At 33.2% G+C, this 16,628-nt stretch overlaps 1 protein-coding gene across 1 annotated transcript in view; it reads left to right on the top strand.

The window, feature by feature from the left end:
- Window positions 1-16,628, top strand: part of LOC306875449 (receptor-type tyrosine-protein phosphatase S-like) — a 208,696-nt gene that overhangs the window by 29,237 nt on the left and 162,831 nt on the right. The window contains exons 2-3 of the mRNA XM_079426008.1: window positions 12,249-12,360; window positions 15,532-15,612. The gene's annotated coding sequence lies outside the window, so the exon portion shown is untranslated. The remainder of the gene's footprint in view (window positions 1-12,248; window positions 12,361-15,531; window positions 15,613-16,628) is intronic.

Raw genomic sequence — 16,628 nt, 5'->3', positions numbered from 1 at the left:
TATCTTTTAGTAAATGTTTCCCTGGCATCTGATTTTGTTTTAAAGGCTCTTTAAGTGACTTATATTTCTCCTGTCTGCTGTGTTTGACATCAAAGCTCAAGAGTGCTACATTAGCCAATTAGCATGATCAGGACGTTGTTTATACTAGCATCTCTACAGTTGCTAGTCACATGACATTTAGCTTCAGGTGATTGACATCCACAGTGTTAGCTTAGACCTCCTCAATCTCTGTTTATCTCCATTGTGTTTGCTTGAAAACATCAAGCGAAGCCGCCCTCGCTTATCCGCATGCTAACAGAAAAGGACTTTTTAAATTAGCCGTATATATCGTTAGTATTTAGTCATATTCTAGTAGTTGTTTCCCCAGTGTCTGATTTAGTTCTGAAGGCTCTTAAAGTGTGAAATAGACTTATTTATCATGTCTCATGTGTTTGACGCCAAATCTCAAGAGGTTTTGGCACTTGCTACGTTTTTGGTACATTAGCCAATTAGCATCATCAATATGTCATTTATGTTAGCAGCTCTAGAGTTGCTAGTCACATGACATTTAGCGTCATCTGATTCACTTCCACAACGTTAGCTTTGACCTTTTCAGTTGCTGTGAAAAGATTGTGTTTGATTGTAAACACCTGCGTGCTAACAGGAAATGACTTTTTGAATTAGCAGCATATCATTAGTATTGCGCCATATTCTAGTAGATGTTTTCCCAGTGTCTGATTTTGTTTTTGAATGCTCTCAAAGTGACTCTCATTTCTTCTGTCTGCTGTCTTTGACGTCAAAGCTCAGGAGTGAAGCTTTTGGGACTTGTTAAAATAGCTAAATTAGCCAGTTAGCATTATCAGGACTTCGTTGATACTAGCAGCTCCAGAATAGCTTGTCACAAAAAAAAAAAAAACCATGTCGCAACACGTTGCAAATAAATGAACTGATTTTTAAATTAATCAATTAAACATGTATATTATATTATATTGTATTATATTTGTAATATTTAAAATTATATAATATTATTATAATTATAAATATAATAGAACATTTATTTATTTATTTCATATTAAATATGAATATGAATAAATATTAAAGTGTACTTTAAAAAAAAAAAAAAAAAAAAAAAAAATATATATATATATATATATATATATATATATATATATATATATATATATATATATATATATATATTAATGTTTTATAATGTCCTAACTTTACATATACTTTTTTTAATAAAGTAATTTTAATGTTTAATCATTTTAATATTTGTTTTTAAGTATAAAAATGTATTATATTAAATATATTATATTTAATATATTTAATTATATTTAAAATGTTATAATGAAAGTACAAACATTTTCAAGTGAATAAAAATCAAAATCACTTGAAAATTTAAAATAAAAAAATTGAGTATTTTTATTCAAAGTATTAGAATTAACTTTTACTTATAAAATTAAAATTTAATTGGACTTTTTATGTTATATTAAAAGTGAATTATTAGGGGTTAGTCATTTAAAAAAATTCACAAATAAAAAAAAAACTTGTATAAAAAAGTACAAAACAAGACTTTGAGAACTAATTTTAGTGAATCAATAAAAAGTATGTAATTTATATTATTAAAGTGAACCTTTTAATAACAATTAATATGTTTAGTTACATTTTATTTTTAAGAATATTTTATAATTTTAAACATTGCAATTTATTATTATAGAAAAATCATTGTGAATTTTTTATATAAAACATTTATTTATTTATTCATAAATTATGCTAAACAAGAATATTTGTCTACTATAGTGTATGTATATTTATGCTGGAGTGCTATTTCAAAGGTTTCTGTAATCATTTGTAATTCCCATCCTCACCGATAATACTACCTTCAGACAGTTTTTTTCAGCAGAAACTACAGTGTTACAGAAGTTCAGGTCAGAAGGAGAGCGAGGTTCTGAGCGGCGATGCTAGTAGGCTTGAATACAGATAAGCCGTAACTGCGCTGGACGCATCAGGGAAAGCGAGGATCAATTCCCATAAAAGCCTCGTTTTACACGTTGGCTGTACTCGCTTTAAATCAGCCAGAAATTGAATTTGGATGAATTGCATCCTGGTTATGGTGATGTTGGCTGTTACCTCGCTCTCCCGTTTTAAGTGGTTTTTCCTTCCACTTTCGTTCGCACCGTTTAAGTGCATGTTGAGAGTAAACAGTGATGGATACAAATCTTCAAATGGGATTCTGGGAAGGTGGAAGAAGCCGAAGCAGAAGTGAGAGAAAGTGCTTTGTGTTTAATTTTGACATTGAGAAACAGTCGTAAGGATCGATGGCAAGCGGCAGGGTTTATCCACATCAAATTATCACGTCTTTGGTTAATGCTAGATTATCACATAGCCCCTAATAATAATACCTTTTTTCATATTTTTACTTTAAATTAAAAAATATAAATATATTATAATAAACATTTTAAATATTTTTTCAATTATAATTTTATTGACAATTTTAGGAATATTTTTATTTAAAGAAAAAAAATCTAATAATTTGTATATTAATATTATGAATATAAACATTGTTCATATTTTATATAAAAAAATAAGTATATTACAAACAATATTTTTCATGTTTTCAATTTTATTTGTCTTTAAACAACAACAGCAACATCACCAACAACAATAATAATAAATGTTTCAAGTTTTTCAATAATATTTAGACTTTTTAAAATAAAAATAAATATAAAGGATTTTTATTTTTAATTATCTTTAAGAAAAATACAATAATAAATAAAATAATTATACAATAACATTTAATTTTTTAATTATATATTTTTCATGTTTTAACAAATATTTTGATTTAGAAATATTATAGCATTAATATTGTAATATTATGCTTTGTCATTTTCTTCTATTTAAATCATATTACTTTAATAATATCATGTTGATTTAATGTTTTTCATATTTTTCTAAAATATTTTGATTTTAAATAAATAAATAAACAAACACTATGGATATAAATATTGTAATATATTAATCTTTATTTTCCTTTTTTTCTGGTCATATTTTCTTTTAATCAATTAAAATCATATTATTTTAATAATAATATATTGATGATGATGATACTTTTCTTTTTTTCAAAAATAGTTTGTAAAATAATAATACTAATAATACATGTTATTCATATTTCTAATTGAGTGGGATTCTGGAAAGTATCAGACAGAAGAAGGAAGGAGGCAAGCGAAGGCAGAAGCGAGAGAAAGTGCTCTGCGTTCACATTTGGCTTTGATCTTATGATGTTTGAGGGGTTTGCTTGGTCCAGATTAACCTACCTAGTGTGTTTAGATGAAGAAATGGCCTTGAATCATGAAAACGGTGTAATTGTTTGCCTGCAATCATCCATTCAGATTAGCATTAGCATCAGAATGGTGGAATATGTTTATAAGACTAACAATAAAACTTGAAGATTGATGTACTGAAAGATAAGGACCGGAATACATTATATTAAGAAATATATCAGATGTAGCCTATGCGTGATCCTCATGTCTATTTCGAATCCAACCAAATGACTCTTATGAACTGATTCCTTTTAATGAATCTGTTAAAATGACTCAAGAATTTTGACACTTTTGTTATCAGTTTATGTGTACTCAAGGCTTATATATTAATATGCAATAATTGGTTAATATAAAACATTAATATTATTAAATATTAATATTAACTTGTAAATCTATAGATTTGAAATTTCATATTTAATATGAAAATTAATCATTTTAATTATTAAGAAGCGTTTTAAAATTAATGTTATAATAAAAATGGCATAATATTTTAATGTTATTTTAAATATAAAAATATTAAATGTTAAAATGTTATATTTAATTTATATTTAGATGTACTACATTTTTGTATAAAGTATGAATTTAATGTAAAACTAGTGCTGGCAAAAAATTAATCGCATCCAAAATAAAAGTTTTTGTTTACATAATATATGTGTGTGTTTTGTGTATATGTATTATGTATATATAAATACACACACATACAGTATATATTTTGAAAACATTTCCATGTATATATTTATATTCATATAATTGATATTATATATATAAATATTTTAAAATGTATAAATTAACATATTTTTTCTTCAATATATATACATGCATAATTAATAATTTGACAGCATTTAATTTTTACATTTAAGCAATTTATCATTTTAAAAAAGAAATATGTAATGAAAGTGCATAATTGTAAAGATTTTAATAGAAAGCTTATGTTTTTAATAATCGTTAAATAAAGTATTATTACATGTTAATATGATCAAATATTAAAATTCACTTTTTTAAATAAAATGTTGTATTTCATTTTAATTTAATATAACAAGTTAATAATTTTAATATTTAATTATATTAATCTTCAAAAAAAGTCAAAATAAAAGTGCAAAATTGTAAATATTTTAATACAAAAAATTTACTTTTAATGTTCTTTTAAATATAAAAGAATATTTTAATATTTTTAATTATATTACACTAAACAAAATAAATAGATTTTTCTAATTTGGTACAGTTATAGCTGAAATCCCTTGAATATAATGGCGATTTCTGAATGTTTTCATTCCGTTTCAGTAGTCCTACATATTTTCCATGATTAGGCTACATTACATTTCCAAGTCAGCAATAAAATATGACAACAAATCTCTCAAAAATAGTCATCATAGTGTGATTTGAGCTTTTATAAACTGGGTTTATAATAATTTTCTTGCTGATTGCTGAAAGCCTTACTACTACTAGAGAAGCTAGTGTTAGTTTTTTTTAAAGAAAACAAGCAGTTAGTAAATGAATAGAGTGCAAGTCAAAAAGGGGCAAGTTTTTTTAAAGAATAGAATTAGAATAGCTGTCACAGTTCACTCATGAGGAGGATACAGGAACACGCAGACGAGGATGTAAACTCAAAATAACAGTCTTTAATTATTCCAAACAAGGCAGGGCAGACACAGACAGGAACACCGGGGAGTAACGAGTAGACCAGACGAAATCAAACTGAACAGACAAGACTATAAACCGATAATCACACTAAACAAGGACAGGAAACAAACCAAATATGGAAACAAGAGGCAGAAACACATGACACACACGAAAGAGGTCTGACATAACTCCCCGCCCTCCCAGAAGGCGCATTCCGCACCTTAACAGTTCCACCAGGAACACAGGACGAGGACCTCCAGAGCGGAACCGATAGAATGGAGGCCATGGTGGAGCTGGGAGCTCTGAAGGCTATGGCAGAGCAAGGAGCTCAGGAGGCCATGGCGGTGCAGGGAGCTCAGGAGGTCATGGCCACTCCAGCCAGAACTCTTCTACCCCCCCTTCTACCCCCCCCCCCCCCCCCCCAAAAAAAATTCCATGGGGCAGCTAGGCAGTTTCCATTTCAACGACAAGGAGAGGCAGGTGGCTGGGAACGGCCTCCATGGCCACAAACAGATGAGCCGCCCGCCCACGACGAGTCTCCACGGACAAGACCGACCGACATGTCATGATGATTAAAATGTTCCTGTGGGCACAACAAGACTTAAAACGGCACTCCTGGCCGGAACTAAGGAACTGGAGTCAGTGGCGGGGTGGCTTGGGAGAGAGCCGCGGACGGGAGCGTCGATCTCCTGCGAACGGCGGACTTGGGTGAGGCGTGGATGGTGGCGTCGATCTCCCGCGAACGGCGGGCCTGGGTGGGGCGTGGACGGCGGCGTCGATCTCCCGCGAACGGTGGGCCTGGGTGAGCCGCGGACGGTGGCGTCGATCTCCCGCGAACAGCGGACTTGGGTGAGGCGTGGACGGCGGCGTCAATCTCCCGCGAACGGTGGGCCTGGGTGAGCCGCGGACGGCGGCGTCAATCTCCCGCGAACGGTGGGCCTGGGTGAGCCGCGGACGGCGGCGTCAATCTCCCGCGAACAGCGGACTTGGGTGAGGCGTGGACGGCGGCTTCAATCTCCCGCGAACGGTGGGCCTGGGTGAGCCGCGGACGGCGGCGTCAATCTCCCGCGAACGGTGGGCCTGGGTGAGCCGCGGACGGTGGCGTCGATCTCCCGCGAACAGCGGACTTGGGTGAGGCGTGGACGGCGGCTTCAATCTCCCGCGAACGGTGGGCCTGGGTGAGCCGCGGACGGCGGCGTCAATCTCCCGCGAACGGTGGGCCTGGGTGAGCCGCGGACGGCGGCGTCAATCTCCCGCGAACGGTGGGCCTGGGTGAGCCGCGGACGGCGGCGTCAATCTCCCGCGAACGGTGGGCCTGGGTGAGCCGTGGACGGCGGCAGCGATCTCCCGCGAATGGTGGGCCTGGGTGAGCCGTGGACGGCAGCAGCGATCTCCCGCGAATGGCGGGCTTGGGTGAGCCGCAGACGGCGCCGTGATTGAGGGAGCGGCAACCCTTGAACATGACTGACAAACAGGAACAAACAAAAACTTTTTAAAAAAACGAACAAAACAAAACGAGGTGAGTGGGCGCCGCTTACTGTTTAGGTCTGGTCTTCTTTCACGGTGCACACAGCAGGGGGATACAGGAACACACAGACAAGAATGTAAACTCAAAATAAGTCTTTAATGATTCCAAACAAGACTGGGCAAGACAAGGCAAGGCTGACACAGACAGGAACACCAGGGAGTAACGAGTAGACCAGATGAAATCAAACTGAACAGACAGGACTATAAATACACAGGTTAATCACACAAACACAGCTGAACAGAATAAACTGATAATCACACAAAACAAGGACAGGAAACAAACCAAATATGGAAACAAGAGGCGGGAACACATGACACACAGGACAGAGGTCTGACAATAGCGAGTGCTATTTTATTATACAAAATATATTAATGATAAATTGTTTAATATTATTTTCAATTCTATTTTGCTTTAAAAAAAAACACATTAATTCCATTTTTGGGACTTAGTTGTCATGAAAATAACATCACAATGCAAACAAAGTACATTTTCTCTGCCTATTCTCATTGTAGAACTGTAATATGAGTAGACTATTATGATGTCTGCTCATTAAAATAAAAAGTACTGTCTAAACATAGTAGAATTACTGTATTAAAATAACAAGGTTCATGGATCCAATAATGAGAATGCAGAAACATTAAAACATCAGGATGCATTACAAACAACTGTCATGAAAGTCATGTCGCAATGTAAAAAAAAATAAAAATAAAATGTTTATCCTCATGCAAAGAGTTCTGATGTTTTCTCAGTGTGAGCGTGTTTTGGTCTCTGTATCTGTGGGTTTGTTTCTCGCGGTCCTGCTGCTCTTTCAGTCTGCTGCTTTGTAGCTGGTCAAACACGACCAGAAAGAAAACGCTCTGCGTTCACACTTTGAACCGAAACACAGTCCTCTTCAGGTGGTCCTACTTTGGGAGCGGGCTCTTTCTGAGTAAGTAATGGCTCTATTTGTTTGCTGTCGCAGCGGTGTATGTTCATAATAGAAGCTGAGAAGAATCTGGCAATAAAGCGGCGGCATATAAATCAATTAGAGCTGAGGTAGATTCATATCTGGCGTCTGAGGCTGGAGTAACTCTCACCATTACTCACAGTGGCTGATTACATCCGGCCTTCAGACCGCTTACTCTGGGCACCTTCGCTAAATGCCTCCAAGTTTTTAATTTCCACAAAAACAAAGATCACATCTGAGGAGAATCACGTACCGCTAATTTATTTTTTATAATTACCCTGTAATTTTGTGTTTTTGCTATTTTTATGCATTTGTATCTATTTATGCGGTGTACACACACACACACACACACTTTCTTTGTTGGAATTCAGTGCAATTCAGATAAATTGCATTGCTGTAATATGAAAAAAAGAAAGATTTGACCCTGGACCACAAAACCAGTCTTGTAATACTCGCTGGAGTATTTTTGTAGTAATAGGCAAAAATACACTTTTTGGGTCAAAATTATCCATTCTTCTTTTATATGCCAAAAATCATTGGGATATTAAGTAAAGATCATGTTCCATGAAGATATTTAGTGAATTTCCTACAGTAAATATATCAAAACTTAATTTTTGATTCGTAATATGCATTGCTAAGAACTTAATTTGGTCAAACTTTAAAGGCGATTTTCTCAGTATTTAGATTTTTTTTTTTTTTTTTGCAGCCTCAGATTCCAGATTTTCAAATAGTTGTATCTCAGCCAAAGATTGTCCTATCCTAACAAACCATACATCAATGGAAATATTATTTATTCAGCTTTCAGATTCGAAAAATTGACCCTTATGACTTGTTTTGTGGTCCAGGGTCAAATATTTATTTAAATGGGGAAGTTTTTGCACTTTATGGTAGCATAATTGTGTAAAATGCACTGTAAAAATACACTGTTACCAGAAGGAGAATGACACCTTTTTTAAAAAAAAAAATGTATGAAAAACAGTGTATGAAGTAAACTGCAATCAAAATTATTTTAAACTGTAATCAAAACTCAAAAAAAGTTCCAAATTTAGTTTTGGTTGGGCACGCTACGTTTGTGGTCAGAAATTAAGCGTTTCTCTTTTCTTTTGAACGCCATTTATATTATTGTATGGCTTTATAAAGTTAGCAGCATATTCTCATTAGCATTCAGCATAGTTTCCCCTCACGTTTCCCTCAGAAAGCAGCTGGGATTGAGTCCTAACCTGCTAGTTGAGATCCGCTGCTCTTGAATATCAATCTGTGCACTTTTTGACTGAATATATATGTCTTTATGAAAACGGCAGACGGTTTTATCATCGCACCCCGCTCTCTTTCGTCGTGTTATTTGCCTCGACAATCTCCTCCGAATGATCTGATAGAGTTTGGCGCCTCGCGAGCAGAGCGCGCCAGAATGTTAACGGCTCCGCTAAACGACCGCGGGCTTTTCATTTCGATAAAAGCCTCCGGATCCCCTCAAACGGTCCCTCTTCCGCAGATAATGCAGATGTTGTCTCTGCAATCATCATAATGTTGCCGTGGCTCTCGCGGGAGGGTTATTTACAGGGGGTTTGATCCACGGTAATGTTTTAAATTCGCTATCAAAGCTGCTATTTATCCGCGGACGGCGGCATCATACGGCTCGTTTCTAATGAGGTTGGATTAGTGTGGATGATCCGGCTCTGGTCCGGCGTTCCCGAGGTCAAAGGCAGCCTGGAATTGCGTGCCACAAATCCGCCAGCAAGTAAGGTCGAGTCATAATAATAAACTAAATGATTTCGCAGTCGCACCCCCTCAGCTCGCGTGGGATAAACACAGATTATATGTCATGTATATTCATAAGAAGCCTCTGATTAATTTCATGCTGGCATGTTGATAATGCGGATTTATAAACTGCCTTAAAGTGCATTTTCCCCTCAGTCTCTTATTATTTGTCCATTAATACTATCCAGCAGGTCATTTCCACCATAGTGTCACTTCCGTTATGTAGTTTGTGATTGAAAAGACAGTTTTGGAGCAAAATGGCCGACTCTTATTTGTGTTGATAAGGCTAATTTCATAGCAAGCAGGTTGTGTATCCAAAATGAAATCGTATTTTCATCGCTTTTGCATAATTTGTCAAAAGTACAGCTTGACTGCAGATAACTTTTTTGGGGGGGCGGCACTTGATGTCTGCATACATGAGCTTTTATTATTATTATTATTTTAAATATAAATTATAAAAAAATGTTAATATTAAAATATATTTAGAAAATATTTAGAAATAGGTTATTAAGTAAATATAATAATTTAATATTAAATTATTAAAATGTATATTCTTCTTATTATTATTATTGGGTTTTTTGTTGTTGTTTTTCCTTTTTTGTGATATTTTTCCTAACATGCACATTTTACCCACAAATTCTATTTAATACAAAAAAGTTATGATAAATGATCCTGTCAAGACAAAATGCAAATTAAATTTACAAAATTGTATTTAAATGTACAAGGTTTGTTATAATGTACTTTACACATTTTTAAAAAAATATTTAATTTGTTTGTTTGTTTATATTACTTATTTAAAAACTTTAGTCATTTCGACTGTATCTCGTTTTATGAAACTTTTTTTAATAAAATGGCTGAATTGAATTTTTGCATCCTAAACACACGCAATAAAATATATATATATATATATATTTTTTTTTACGTAATGTGACTTTAAAAAAGCGATATTTGCATATATTTTTCTTGGTTTTCGTAACATATTTCCATCTCATTTTAAGTTGTGTCATTGATAAACAAGAACAGTAACTTTAATAAATCTTTATTGGTGGCAAAATTGTTGGTTGTTGTAGAAATGTCGTCGCTACTGCGGAACATATTACGTAAAAATTACATAAATCATCACCATAAATACATACTTTTTACAATGAAATGTGTTACTTTTACCAAAAAAATACAACTCTTGGCACATAAAAGTGGCCGCAGTTAAACAAACAGCCGTATGGTATGAGTTTTTCCAGGTTTTTCAGGCTCTCTGGACATGAGCGATGAGGCGTTTGGCCATAAACAGGTGTGGAGCGACTGATTTATCGTAATTAATCCGACGTGTCCGTTCCTCCGGCTGCGACGCATCTGCAGCAGAGAGCTCTTCCCAATGTCACCATGTCAGCCAAGGGCAATGAGATTACTCTGATTAAAAAACTCACAATAATTAATTTTTTTTAGGGATTCCAGCTTTGGTGAGCTGGGTAATGAGGCGGATCATGAGGATGCGTGTCTGGGGTCGCGGCGTGCTTAAGATCTGCTCATTTGGACTGCAGTCATTGAGCTACAGCTGTCTGATACAGCCGTCCAGATCAACAACAACAAGAACTGGCAGGCCAAGCTTAATTATTATTTTGCAGTTATGGAAAAGCTGGCTGTTTTTAATGGAGAGCAGTGGCACTTATCTGGCCAAAACAGGCCTGCTAATAAAACTCGAGTCGAGATGGAGAGATTTATTCCCGGAGAAAACAAGACCACTTGAAATGAAGGAGTAAATTCGTCTAAATATTGCTGTTTTTAGACGCTAGAGATCATCAGAACAAGGCCAGGTCATTTTTCATACATTTAAAGTAATGTAAATTATAACTTTTATATCATAATAATATTATAATATGAATTTTATTCATGCTAATAGTAACATTTATAATAATAATAATGATAATAAGTTACATATGTGTAATTAACGTGTTATATGTTATTGAATTAATTTTAATATTATAATATTTATTATGAATATATTAATAAATGATTTAATATTAATACATATTACATTATTACATATTACATGTTATATTTTAATTGTAATACTTGGGATATTTAATATTGATATATTGTTTATACATTTTATGTAACATATTAATATTAATATGTATTATTATTAATAATATTATATAAAATGTATATATTCATATTTGTGGCATGTAATTTAAACAAATTAATTCATACTAATATTTTTTAGTTGGCAAGTGGTTAAATTGGCCTCATAATAATAATAATAATAATAATAATAATAATAATAATAATTGTATATATGGAAATTATATTGTGTTATATTAATTCTAATAGTTATGATATTTAATAATGATATATTAAAGTGTTTCATATATTTTACATAAAATTATTAAATAAAAGTATTTTAAATTACTAAAAAAAATTATTACAAATATATATAAATATTTAGTTACTGGATAAATTGACCTAATAATAATAATAATAATAATTATTATTATTATTATTATTATTATTATTAGAATTATTACATGTAAGTTATGTTATAATTTAATTAATTAATTGTAATAGTACATTACACACACACACATATATATATATATATATATATATATATGTTTACATATTTATTTTATCAGTTAGTTATCTTATTAGTTGTTAAATTGGCCTAATATTAAAAACATAAATGAATTATATTAATGTTATATTTTAATTGTAATACTTGTAATATTTAATATTGTTTATACATTTTATATAACATATTTTAATATTAATATGCATTGTCAATGTTATATTAAATTAATATATTTAAATATTTAGTATGTATTTGAATCACATTAATCAATTAAAATATTTATCTAGTTAGTTGTTTTGTGGTTAATTTGACCTTGGCATGTGAAGTGTGAGACTTGTCCGTTTGAACTCAATCAATGTAAAAGTATAGCTGAGACTGTTCAGATTTCAGATTTTGGTTTCTTGGCAAATGTAAGAGTTTGTGAGATGACTGTGGTGTATGGAGAAAAACAAACTTTAGCAGACGTCTTCATGAATGTCGTTGCTGTATATGAGGAGCTGTTTTTGAGAATTTCTCCCTGTTGTTCAGCAGGAGCTCCAGTATCCGGATGACGGCGTCAGGCAAACTTTCCCAGGAGTGCCGATGAAACTACACGAACCATAAGTTTGGCCTGACTTTGGCGCGCGGATCTATTTATCCGGTAACTGAATCAATTTGCTCTTCATTGTGCTGTGACCTCTGGGGCTTCGGCTCGATGCAGTCGCCACAACACTCCCAAAGTCACCCATGCTCTCTTACTGCAGATCTGCTTTCACATCCATCTGAGCCGCTTCACTGCTGAAAACACCCCGACGTCTGTTAGCATTTCACTTCATGCCTCTATACATGATGCATGATAATAATAACAGTTTTAAAAATCAAATAATTAACTGTTGTTATTATTATTATATAAATGATTATTATTATTATTATTCTGCATTGATATTATAATTGTTTTTAAATTAAGCACATTTTAAACACAAATTCTCTACTACCTCATTCTTATTACCGTAATACAGTAATGAAAAAATAATCTTGTCTCGAAACAACTTAAATTGAATTTACAAAATATAATAAATAGAATTTGTTCATTTAATTTACTTTTTATTATTATTTTTATACAAAAATAATTAGTAAATTATTTTAGACTTGTAATAATTCTTTAATAATTCTTTAATTTATTAAATTCAAATTTTTTTTTCATTTTATGTTTCTTGTATTAGCTTACAATCATTGTGTGAATTCTGAATTATGATCTTTTATAATGCATTATTATTGTTATTAACTTTTATTATTAATTTGTTCAAAAGATAAGATGTTTACAAACATTTATTAAAAAACATGTTAATTAATTAATAAATTAATAAAAACAAATATTTAGTTAGTGGTTAAGTTGACCTAATAATAATAATAATAATAATAATAATAATGTATGAATCAAATTAATATTGCTTATTAATTATATTATATTATTATTATTATATTTTATTATTTTTCATTATATTATTAAATTTTATTCATATATTTAAATATTTACTAAAACTATATTTTATTTTATTTTATTTTGTGGTTTAATTGACCTGTGCATGTGAAGATTTTCAGTTCATTTTCAGTGTTATATTGCATTATATATCCAGGCTTCAAGTGAAGTGCTGCTGACTATATATTTTTTTAATCCTTGCAGAAGAAGAGTAAAATAAGTGCGGGACGTGCGCCTCGCTCTCTTCCCATCACGCGTGTGCTTCTGAAAACATTGTGCTCCGATGAAGCCTTTTGCACACTGTTTTTCATCACGCTTCCACCATCTCCCGATTTACCCTGCACCATGATGCTTGGCCATCTGTCGCACGGTGACCGTTTCCCATGCCAGTGTTTTAGAGGGGCCCCGAGAACACGGCTACATTTAGAGTCTTATTGGTGCGCGCAACACACTACGATACATCACAGCCCCTCATACGGCCCGTTGTCCTCTCCTCACACAGTGGCTAATGTACTGTCACGTCCCCCCGGCGGACTAGCGCTAGCGTTAGCTTACAACTATGCTATATTCAGCCTGATTAATGAAGTGTCTGACGGAGGGAACGTCTGCTGCGAGGGAGCACGTGTGTGCCGAATAAATGTCGTATATTAAACAAATTCCCAGCGTGGGCAATGGCTCGTTTTGGCAGCCGAAGCTGAGAGGGTGCCGTGCGGCCCACCCTCTCTGCCCCCAGGCCTTGTGGGACCTCTCGTGGCGCTCAGCGGTTATGATTGGGTAGTCTCGAATTAAAGCATCCCGTCAGGACGAGGAATCATGTACGCCCGCTGGCTGGCTGGTTGTCGTGGAAACCACGTCCCGAAGGAGGCTGAGGCTCGTCTATGGGCAGAGAGAGAGGGACGGATGAGCTGAGAGATAAAGGACAAAAAACTCACTAGAGCTAATTTCTGACAGCGCTACATGAGCGTGAAAATGATGCATTAGCGATACGATAAATTGACGAATGTATTAATTCGTTGGACATTTTTGAAGTGAGGGTGCTTGGCTTTGAGTATTTATGTAATGTATCTGAAATCATAATATGACAGGAATGCATTGTAGCACGCAACAGGATCTCAAGTTTACTGTTTCGCTAGCGATTAATTCGCGGAAATAGAAATGTGTTGAACATTTTAAAAGTGAGGACTTTTGTGATTTTTTTTGTTTTTGCATTTAAAAATGAGTCTGCAATCCATAACATGACATATGACATAATATTCATAATTGTACCGCAACAGGATCTCAAAGTTTCGTTACTGTTGCATTAGCGAAAAATTAACAAAAGTAAAAATTTGTTTTAAAAGCGACGACAGTTGACTTTGTGCTGCAAAATGTGTCTGAAAATCATAATACAACATGATTATGAATTGTAACACAACAGGATTTCCATGTTTCGTTACTGTTAGCAATAAATTAGCGAAATTACAAATTCGTTTGAAAAGCAAGTACACTCAATTTTGTGTGTTTTTGAGTTACTAATTGTGTCTGCAATTCATAATGACACAAGAAGGGTGCATTGTACCGGAAACAGGTGCGCAAAGCCTCGTCACTGTTGTGTTTGCGTTAGATTAGAGAAAGTGGTGTTTTGTTGTTCATTTTAAAACTCTGGCAATTTGATTTTGTGTTTGTGCTTTCTAAAATGAGTTTGTAATTCATTATATGACACAAGTATGCATTGTACCGCAACAGGATCTCAAAAGTTCGTTACTGTTGTGTTTTTTCTCGTATTGTAGTGTCTGCAGTGTAACAGGAGCTCAAAGTCCTGTTAATGTTGTGTTTGCGATAAATTGGCATATAACATGGCAAATTTTGTTGAACATTTAAAATAAATGACACATGGTTTTTGTTTTTGCATTCTATAATGTGTCTGCAGAGCATAACAGGAGCTCAAAGTTCAATTCAATTCAAGTTTATTTGTATAGTGCTTTTTATGATACAAATCGTTGCAAAGCAGCTCTACAGGAATTTACGTTTCCACAATATATTTATATATTGCAGAACCTTCATATGTTTAACTTATGGCTAAATTTGGTAAAAGTCATGTTAATGATAAACTAGTGATATTTTGGTGTGCCATTCAGGTCAAAAGTGATCATCTTGTTTTTCACATTAATGCCAGCCCTACACATGATCACAACAGAAAAAAACAGCTGGAAATGGTGAAAACAGTGCATCGATCAGCTCTTGTGTTGACTAGTAGATGGTCACTCTTGCATCTTCAGAAAGCTGCAGTCTTCGCTCTGAACTCAGGAGGGAGCGGTTCATTTGTCAGTCCTTTTCATTAGCTTTTCTCTTTCTTTCTCCTCTTTGCTCAAGGTTCAACCGAGGCAGCCAAAGAAAACGCCACTAAAAACAGCAGAAGAATGAAGCAGAAGGAATATTAAAAACAACAGAGAGGTAAAAACTTTCATGAAATCAAACACTATTTTACGGAAGCGTATTGCATTCACTTGAGGAAAAAAAATCTACTCTGTTTTTCTGAATTAACGAGTTAATTATCTCAGAATTATGAGATAATTTTTCATGAAAAAAAGTTTTTGCTTTAGTAGTAGCAGTATCTCCCAATGTCTCAAACCCAAAGTAAAATAAAACCGGATTAAACTTGAAATGCGGGACATGTTTACTTCCATGCAATCCAGCTAAAATAGAGCTCCTGGCAGGATTTTGAGCGATCTCATTAATTCAGAAAAACAGAACAAAATAATTTTTTTATGAAAAATGATCTCATAATTCTGAGATAATTAACTCAATAATTCAGAAAAACAGAGCAAATACATTTTATTTCAAGAAAAATTATCTCATAATTTTGAGATAATTAAGTCATTAATTCAGAAAAACAGAGTCGATTTTTTTTTTCCTCAAGTGAATGCAATACGCTTCCGTACTATTTGACCCTATTTACTTTCTGGAAAAATAGTCTAGGTTTTATGCTATATATATATATATATATATATATATATATATATATATATATATATATATATATATATATATATATATATATATATATATATATATATATATATATATATATATATATATATATATAAAATTTGTGTATGTGTGTGATTTAATATTTAACTTCATTTCAATGAATTAGCAAACATTAAAATATATTGTTTAATACTAATTGTAATTTAAAAAAAGAAAAAATGCCATTTATACAAATATTAAAAATCTACTGTCTTTTGTTGTTTCTACATTAATGTACATTTACATAGGGATATAAAATTATTGCAACAAAAAATTATTCTACAAATTTTAATGTTAGGTGGAATTAATTGCTAATTTCAGAAAACAATGTGATTAATTAGTTAATTTTTTTAATCGATTGACAGCACTACTAATATATACGTGTGTGTGTGTGTGTGTGTGTGTATGTATATATATGTGTATATGTGTGATTGGAAAAA

The sequence above is a fragment of the Barbus barbus genome (assembly GCF_936440315.1).
Source record: "Barbus barbus genome assembly, chromosome: 9".
Classification (NCBI taxonomy): Eukaryota; Metazoa; Chordata; class Actinopteri; order Cypriniformes; family Cyprinidae; genus Barbus; species Barbus barbus.
This window is presented reverse-complemented; position numbering and strand designations above follow the sequence as displayed.